Here is a 9751-nt window from a genome sequence, read left to right on the forward strand (position 1 = left end):
ACCAGGGCCAAACCCTGCTTAGTGTCAGAGATCTGATGAGATTGGGTTAGCCTGGGCCATCCAGGTCAGAGTTAATAATTGTGTGCTGTCAAGTCACAACTGACTCGTGGCCACCCCAGGACCATGGGGTTTTCAAGCCAAGAGATGAGCAGAGGTGGTTTGGCATTGCCTTTCTCTGCAGGCTTCCTTCGGTGGTCCTCCCATTCGAGTACTAAGCAGGGCCGACCCTGCTCAGCTTCCGAGATCAGGCTAGACTGAGCAATCCAGGTCAGGGTATCTCCAAGCTACAGCCACACAGCTTCATAGCTTATCTTCAATTTCTACTATTTTAGGGCACTGTGCATGCTCCTCTGATACTAGAGAGAAGTGCCGTCAAGTCGTCTTCGACTCAGGGCAACCCCATGAATCAGTGACCTTCCCAAAGACCCTATCCTTAACAACCTTGCTCTGGTCTCGCAAACTGAGGGGTGAGACTTCCTTGACTGAGTCAGTCCATCTCATGTTGGGTCTCCTTCTTTTCCTGCTGCCTTCAACTTTTCCTAGCATTATTATCTTTTTCCAGTGACTCTGCCCTGAGAAGCACCCAAATCTATAGTCTGAACAACGGGGGCTGACAGCATTAGGAGAGAAAGCACAGGGGGGGAAGTGTTTCCACCTAGACACTAGGAAGGATTTGCTCACAGTTAGAGCGGTTCCTGAGTAGAACAGGCTTCCTCGGGAGGTGGTAAGTGCTCCTTCCCTGGAGATTTTTAAGCAGAGGCTATAGATGTCCATATGTCAGCAATGCTGATTTTGTAACCTTAGGCAGATCATGAGAGGGAGGGCACCTTGGCCATCTTCTGGGCGTGGAGTCGGGGTCACTGGGGGTGTGGGGGGGGGGAGGTAGTTGTGAATTTCCTGCAGTGTGCAGGGGGTTGGACTAGATGACCTTGGTGGTCCCTTCCAACTCTATGATTCTAGGCGCCAGCAAAGAAAACAAGGAGGAGAAAGCAATGGAAACGTCACATGTACAGTGTGAAAAATGCCAGTCCTTCTTCGTGTTCAGAGCACAGAAGGGCCGCCGCTTTTCCAAGTCATGCCGAAGGACGTTCAGGTGCATTTGGGTGGCGGGCCAAGTCAGCACATCTCCCCTCCCGCCCCCAGGGTGGCGATTTGTTGGGAGGCCTTGTCAAGGTGTTGCTTTCTGGGACTCGGCCACCAGTTTGCGATTGAGTAGACAATACTTGACTCTGATGGACCAAGGGTCTGATTCAGTAGAAGGCAGCCTGCCAAGCACTTGTTTTCGAGGAGGGAGATCCTGGCGCTTGCTCTCGAGCGGGAGCCCAAGGAGCCGTTGGGGTGCAGTCGACGGGAAGGAGGGAGCCAGGAGCAGGTCTCCCCTGAGCAAGCAGCTGGAGCCCGGCTTGCCAAGAAAGGAGAGGCTTCTGCGGGTGGGGCCGGAGTGGCGGGCTGTTCTTGCCCTGCAGCTACTTTTTGACTGCGGCGTCTGACAGGGACTGGCAAGTAGGGGCTGGCCGACAGGATCGGTGTTGTCTGGAACGTAAACACTCACTGTGTACTCAGTACAGAGGTGCCGCGGGGCTGGGATGGGCGGCTGCTCACTTGCTCTGCCATCACCCTGACAGCAGAGTTTTCCACTGACTGCTAGATCTCCCACTTTACCTTTTGTCGGGAGTCGGAGAGCCCGGAGCCCCGGGAAAGGAAAGAGCCTTCTTTGCCTCACCTTGAGGGAGCTGGTTGGACCCATGCAAGATGAACTGGAGAGGGAAAACCCTGCCTTGGCCTTTGGGGTGGGACGGACCCCCTCTGGCCTACACCGGCTGCAGAGGTCTCAGCCAGGAAATCTTATGGTCTTAGGGAGCTTGTTTACCACAGACGAGTCCAGATTTTCTAACACGTTTCCTGGCTACAACATTGTCCCTGTTTTTGCTTTGTCGGATGTAGGGTTGCTGACTCTGGGTTGAGAATTTTTTCGTCAGGCAGCTTAGTAACTAACATGGCCCAGTTCTGAAGTGCGAGCAGGGTTAGGGTTGAGAACCTCCAGGTAGCGGCTGGAGATCTCCTGGGATTACCAATGATCTCCAGGTGACAAAGATCAGTTCGCCTGGAGAAAACGGCTGCTTTGGAAGGTGGACTCTATGGCAATATACCCCCTTGAAGTCCCACCCCTCCCCAAACCCCGCCCACCTCAGGCTCCACCCCCAAACCTCCAGGTATTTCCCAACCTGGAGCTGGCAACCCTAGGCCGCAGGGTCAATGAATCCGGCATCTAGCGGGGAACATTGTTTAGCAGTGAGCAATGGGGAGAGGCTCAGGCAGTGACCACATAAGGCTGACGAATCTCTAAGTGTCTCTGCCTTCATCTGCGAGACACTATTGTTAGTACTTTTATAAATAATACGTGTGGATAATGTGGTGGGGTGGAGAATCCTGCACACACTCTCAGACCTGCCTTTGCTGGCAACAGTAGTATTGAAAGCAGAAAAGGAATGTCAAATTTTGTGGTCTGCAGAACTATCCGTCATCTCACGATCTGAGATTCCAGCAGGACCTGATCCAGGATTGCAAATTCATGTACAGGAAAATCCTGCAAATTTGGGTGCAGTAGCTAGGGATGGTAGAGTCTGAGAGGGGAGGAAGCTCAGCGGGGAGGGGCTGTGGCTCAGTTTGTAGAGCATCTGCTTGGCATGCAGAAGGTCCCAGGTTCAATCCCCAGCATCTCCAGTTAAAGGGACTAGGCAAGTAGGTGATATGAAAGACCCTGTGCCTGAGACCCTGGAGAGCCACTACCAGTCTGAGTAGACAATACTGACTTTGATGGACCAAGGGTCTGATTCAGTATAAGGCAGCTTCATGTGTTCATGTCACTCTAAGGTGTCCATTTGTCCTGGACTCTGTGGTATATCATAGAGTCTGCCTTGCAAAGCTACCATTTCCTCCAGGGGAACGGATCTTTCTAGTCCCAGATGTAATTTCAAGAGAATACCTCATCTTGAGGTTGGTAACTCTACACTGACCTGATCTGAAGTTGGCTTGAGCTGCGAAAAGGGTGTGTGTGTTATATTTTCTGTCACCTTTCCATCCATCTGTCCGTCCAACCATCCATTTTCATTCAGTCATTCATCCACATTAACTTCAGAATCCAAGTACTTTCCCTTAATGCTGTCGACACTATTGCCTCGTTGCTAAAACTGGTCCATATATTTCAAAAGAGGATGGAGTTTTCTTTGCCAAGTCCCTGTTCTTTCCTCCCTCCTCCAGTCTGCTATTTGGGCATGTGCAATAAGGCAAACAGGTTTTCCAACACCACAGAGAAATCATAGCGGCCCGCTTCACAGGGATGTTGTGAATTTTCGGTATACATGAAGTGTCTTGGACACTCAAAGAGCTATATAAATACAAAGCATTATGAAGCATGGAGAAATATCTTGGGTTTGCTGACTTTGTTCTCATTTTGTTCCTGCGCCTTTAAACTGTGCTGTTTAACTAATATAAAGGTGCCAAAGCTTTCCCCTATACCGTAATCTTAACGCTTTGCTTCTTAAAGGCCCAGATACAAGACCAGCAGCGGGGAGGGGGATTGGCTACTTTTTAATGCTAGCAGCATGTATCGGTGTTCACACGGACCCCGACACCTGGAACAAGAATGGAAGAGAAGAATCTCTTTCATTTTAGACTTTCCTTGCCTTTCCAGCTCATGTTTTTGTGTGTGTTTAAATGCAAATTAAACCTCAGTCCAAGCATTCAACAGTTTTGGCAAGAGCCACTTTTCCAGTGCATCTTCCAAATAAGCCTTTGCCGACAAGTCAAAACAGGAACATCTGAATGAGAACAGGCCTCCCTCCGAATGGAGCTCTGCAAAGATCTGTCAAGCCAGCTTCTGCAGCTCTACCTCCCCCTAACCCATCAATTCACATTCTTCTGGTTCTCTGATCCTCTGAGGGTAGGGGGAGGGGGGAAATCCCTAATTAAAGGCAAAGCCAATAAGTGGCAATAGAGAAATGTAATAAAGCATTTCCAGTCCTGTTCCAGACACATGGAAGCAAAGCAGTCTGAGTCAGGCGGCTTCCTGGGACTGGGATCTCTTGAGGGGGTACCCTCAATGTACGCAACCACAGCTGAACACAGGAAGGGGCTATACAAGGCATGCAGCCATTTGGTCTATCACAGGACTGCCAATCTTCAGGTGGGGCCTGGAGATCTGGTGGAATTACAACTGATCTCCGGGCTACAGAGGTCAGTTCTCCTGGAGAAAATGTCTGCTTTGGAAGGTGACTCTGTGGCATTAAACTATGCTGAGGCCCCTCCCCTCCACAAACCCCACCCTCCCCAGACTCTACCTCCAAATCTCCAGGAATTTCCCAACATGCCAAGAAGATGCTCTACCGCTGGGCAATGGACTATACACAAATATGAGCACATGAAACTGCCATTGGTCCATTGACTGGCAGCGGCTCTCCTGGAACTCAGGCAGAGATCTTTCACGTCACCTAACCACCTGATCCTTTTAGCTGGAGATGCCAGGGATTGAACCTGCGTGCCAAGCAGATGTTCCGCCACTGAGCCACGGCCCTTCCCCATTTGATGCGCTGAGGTCCTCCTGTGTGAGCTCCCAGCTGAGAGGCGAGAGGAGAAAATGCAATCAACATTTAAGGGAAATTTAATTTCTTAAAAAACATCCAGTGCTACTCTGGACTTCAGGAAGGAGCCAGAGACGTCGCATGCTTCGTTTGATCCTGCACCAAGCGCAGACCATGTGCCTGATTAATGCTACGTTCGAGGCCCAACAAGCCCTCCATAAGCTTGCGCGTTCAGCCTTAGATTAGCGCAGCTATCAGGACAATTTAGATATGGACAATTTACTTTCGCAGTCGCTTGGGGTGGTGAGCCAACAGACTGAAATTTGCCTGGTGGAAGGGAGGTGGGGGGAGGACAGGGGGAGGGAAGAGCATCTTATTGAGCTCTCCGCTAATCGGATTCTGCCCACGCCAAGCGAGGGGGACAGAGGGGGGAGGATCACATGACTCCATCAGAGGCATATGGCTCTTGGCGTGGGAACTGTGTGGGAACCAGACGCTGGACAGAGCTTGTGGGGGGGGGGAGAGAAAAAGAGGGTGTTTTGAGGGTTCAGTAATGAAGGGCTTTTAGAGATGGGCTGCTAAATTTTGCGGGAATGACTCACAAGAGGTTCTACCATGTGGCCAGGGGAAAGGGGTCGTCGAGGGTAGGCGGGGCTGCGTTCTGAACGGATGTGAGGTCCGGTCTGCTCCGGGTGCGCATGTCCCTGAAGTGGATAGCAGCGGTGCCATATCTAAACAGAACCTCCACATTCTGAGGCAGTCTATCGTGGGAAACCAGGTGCTGGAGACTAACAAGGGGATCTAGCCTTTATCCATGGTTCATGGGTTTCTGTAAGACTCATATTCCTGGTTGCTTGTCTGTGCGAAATAAGAGATCCTTAGCGATTCTGGGAGATCGCCAGGTGCTGCCTGGAGGTTGGCAATCATTTAAACAAGCAATGTTTCAATCTGGAGATCACTTTGGATTCCAGGACATCTCCAGGCCCCACCTGGAGGTTGGCAGCCCTAGCTTTGCTCCCTGCTTCAGCCTGCCACAAACAGACGGGCAGTGGACATGTCCAGCCAGAGCATGCTCACACTGCAAGGAGGGAGAGACGGAAGGCCGGAGAGACAGCGTTCCCATCATCAGGATGGTGTTTTCCTGGGGGAACTCAAACGACGCCTGATAGTCCACTCGCTCCCACCGACGCCAGCCTGCATTGTTTCTAGGCCTTGTTAATTGGAACAGCTGCCGGCGGTACCCTCGGTGGGGGGCAGGAGAAGGGGTTCAGGGGAAACCCTCGGACAATAGGCCAGGGACAGAAATATGCGGAGACAGATTGCTGGGATGCTGGAGCAGCCGAGAAATTACCTTCTCATAGAATCATAGAGTTGGAAGGGACCACCAAGGTCATCTAGTCCAACCCCCTGCACAATGCAGGAAATTCACAACTACCTCCCCCCCACACACACACCCAGTGACCCCTACTCCATGCCCAGAAGATGGCCAAGGTGCCCTCCCTCTCATCATCTGCCTAAGGTCACAGAATCAGCGTTGCTGACAGATGGCCATCTGGCCTCTGCTTATAAACCTCCAGGGAAGGAGAGCTCACCACCTCCCGAGGAAGCCTGTTCCACTGAGGAACTACTCTGTTAGAAAATTCTTCCTGATGTCTAGATGAAAACTCTTTTGATTTAATTTCAACCCATTTGTTCTGGTCCGACCTTCTGGGGCAACAGAAAGTCGGCATATAAAAACCAACTCTTCTTCTTCCTCCTCCTCCTCCTCCCCGTTTTGGCAAAGCAGAGGGAAGCCAAGATTGCCTCTTGGCTTCCACGAGAAGATGCGTTGGGGGAAGTCATGGCAAACTGGTGTGAGTCCAACAGGGTTGTCACCTGGGGCAAAAAGAGACCCAGCGTTCAGTTGACATCTATGTGTGACAACAGTGAATGTATGTGAAGTGTTTTGGTCTGGGGTGGGAAAGCTTCCCCAGAGCTGAGCCCACAGCTCTCATTCCCCCTCTCAATCCCTTTAGCATATGGCCGTTGCAGATTCATTACTGTTTGACCAGCTCTTCTCCCCAAACCTTCTGCTACTAGCCTGGGAAACTTCCCCGTCTCTTTCGGAGCAGATGGCTCTGGATTTCTTCCCCGTAGCCCGATAAAGGGGGCATTGATGCTGGGCTGGCTCTTACCCTGTTCCATAGCTATTTGACAGAGGAAACAGGATTTGACGAGAAGTGATGATAAAACTACAATAGGTCGCTTTTCGGAGCGAAGAGAGGATCTCCAGGCCTCGATAACTGTCTACAATACCCTACCATTCAAACGCCAACTATCTTGAGAGTCGGTTCTTGGTGGTTTTTATAATCACCTTCTTCTCAGACAGATAGCCCCTTATCGGTGGTGCGCGTTTCAACGTTTTCAACCGGCTCGCTATCGGCGATCGCAAACGTTGGGTCGCTGCACAGGACCCAGCTGCTTTGTCGATGCCTGAAATGTTGCACCCGTTCCATTCTGCCCGATGCACAATGCAGTGAAATGTGAAACGCCGCATGCTGACATGGCCCTTCTAAGCTGAGCCCGTGCAGCAGGAATGGATTAGTCAGCATTGCACAGTCGGTTCCGTTCTAGAAAATTGGAGTCCCCTTATTCCACTGAGTTGTGTGTAAAACTTAAAAAGCAAGTGATTTCTTAAGAGTTAAGGCATGACTGCGTTAAGGGAGGGTTCCCCAGCGTGATTCCCCTGGTAGCCATGGCGCCCACAACACCTGTCCGGGGCTCCAACATTTACAGAATCTAGGTGGGGCCAGGTGGGGCGCTTGCTTAGCAGGGTTTCTGACTGGCCATTGGAGATCCGATTGCCTGGGGAGATTAACATCAGAAATTTCTGCTGCAGCTGCCACCACACTGTTGGTTGTCTTCTCTCTTTCCCAGTGTGTCTTTAAAATCACCCCTCTTCTCCCCCGCACTTGGTTTTCCTCCGTTTGCACGGCTCTCCTTCCTGTGACAACTGCTTTGTGGTTGCGCCCACTACCCTGTGTGAGAATTCCAACGGTGCTGGCAGGCTGAAAAAGGTTCCCCTGGAGAAAATGGCTGCTTTGGAAGGTGGACTCTATGGCAGTATACCCCGTTGAAGTCCTTCCCCTCCCCGAACCCCGCCCTCCTCAGGCTCCACCACCAAAATCTCCAGGTATTTCCCAACTCAGAGCTGGCAACCCTACTTCTCTTTGTAACACCCTCCTCCAGGCAAGCTGTATATAAAAACCAGGCCCGCTTCATATATCTGAAGAAGTAAGCTCTGACTTACGAAACCGGGCGCCAAAATAAATGCCATTCTTTAAAAGGACTGTGTCATTTTGGGACGACAGACCAATGCGGCTGTGTGTGTGTATGTGTGTGTGTGTGTGTTAAGTGCCGTCAAGTCGCTTCCGACTCATGGCGACCCTATGAATGAAAGTCCTCCAAAATGTCCTCTTTGACAGCCTTGCTCAGGTCTTGCAAATGGAGGGCTGTGGCTTCTTTTATAGAGTCCATCTATCTCTTGTTGGGTCTTCCTCTTTTCCTGCTGCCCTCAACTTTTCCTAGCAGGACTGTCTTTTCTAGTGACTCTTGCCTTCTCATAATGTGACCAAAATACGACAGCCTCAGTTTAGTCATTTTAGCTTCTAGGGTCCCCTTCGGCTACCCTTCGGGGTTGACTAAAAACGGTTTATATAAAAGCAACATCACTTTTTTAGGGGGAGGGGGACCTCTTTTCTTGGTCCTGGATCATTTTCTGCATTTGTCGGGGAGTGATTCTTCGTTAGTAAGCGCCGCATGCCCCTGGCATTGGTCTGCCCCCATGGCACCCCCGGTTACTTTCCACTGTTCCCGTCACCTCCCAAGCGGATGTGAACACCCCGCTCCCTCCATCCCAATTAAGAGATGGACGGCACTTTTGTGTCCCCGGCATTCCAGAACCATGTCCAATAGCCTGCCCCGTCTCTCTCGTGCTCCCCCTCCTTCCTTGGCCCAAGCAAAGGCCGTCAGACAAAGAAATCTCAGTGTACGCTTTGTAAGAGAGTTTCTGCTTCATTAACGGTAACCTGGCGGCATTTTCAAACTGGTTGGAATTGGAGGGGCATGGGAGGATTCTGGGCAGGCCTAAAGAACTTCGGGGATGAACACAAAACTACCACTACCACCTGCCCATAGCATATCTGTTTCCCGGCACTGTCTGCAGAGTTTTCTCTTCTGTAAATGCTATAGGACGACTCTGAGGAAAGTGCCTATCGTTTTTGGCCTCCGTTTTGTTCTGCGGCTCTTTCTTCTCCGTTTTGAAAACGCCGTGCGCGGAGGGAAATTCTTGGCAACGTGAATCATATCAAAAAGGTCCCAGCCAGAGGCATCATGGCAGCATGTTGAGAATGGTGGGGTTTTTTTTGGGGGGGGGGGGGTCAAAGGAATCCTGCCCACGGTCACAAGGGATTGGGAAGCCCATACATAACAGAAGGCTTTTCCAGGGGAAATTGAGACCATGTCCACACTGTTTTGTCAGTACACCCCATGCGATGAGGATGCAGCCGAAGGTACACCTGGGCTTGCACTTGAGGGAAGTGCGGGATAGTGGTTACAGTGTTGGATTCGGATCTGGGAAACCCAATGGAAACACAATGGAAGCTTGCAGGATGCCCTTGGGCACCACGGATGGGTTGTTGCCCAACCCAGACAGTTACACCGCTTTGTGCTCTTTCAAGAAACACATTGGAGTTAGCGTGATGTAGTGGTTAAGAGCGGTGGTTTGGAGTGGTGGAGAGCCGGTGGTTTGGAGTGGTGGAGAGCCGAGTGGTGGAGAGCCCCACTCCTCCACAAGGTCACCACATAATCTGGTGAACCGGGTTGGTTTCCCTGCTCCTATACATGAAGCCAGCTGGGTGACCTTGGGCTAGCCATAGCTCTCTTAGAGCTCTCTCAGGGTGACTGTTGTGTGGAGAGGGAAGGAGATTGTAAACCGCTTTGAGACTCTTTAAAAGGTAGACAAAAGCGGGGTATAAAAACTTCTTCTTCTTCTTCCTCCTCCTCCTCCTCGCGGGCTAGGCTGAACGCGCCCCTTTTCCTCACTGTCTGGGTTTACAGGCTCCAGCGAGAGAGCTTTGGGCATCATCCATGGCAGCGGCAGCACAATTAAATGTTATCACAGTATCAAGGCA

This window comes from Euleptes europaea, chromosome 21, assembly GCF_029931775.1.
Source record: "Euleptes europaea isolate rEulEur1 chromosome 21, rEulEur1.hap1, whole genome shotgun sequence".
Lineage (NCBI taxonomy): Eukaryota > Metazoa > Chordata > Lepidosauria > Squamata > Sphaerodactylidae > Euleptes > Euleptes europaea.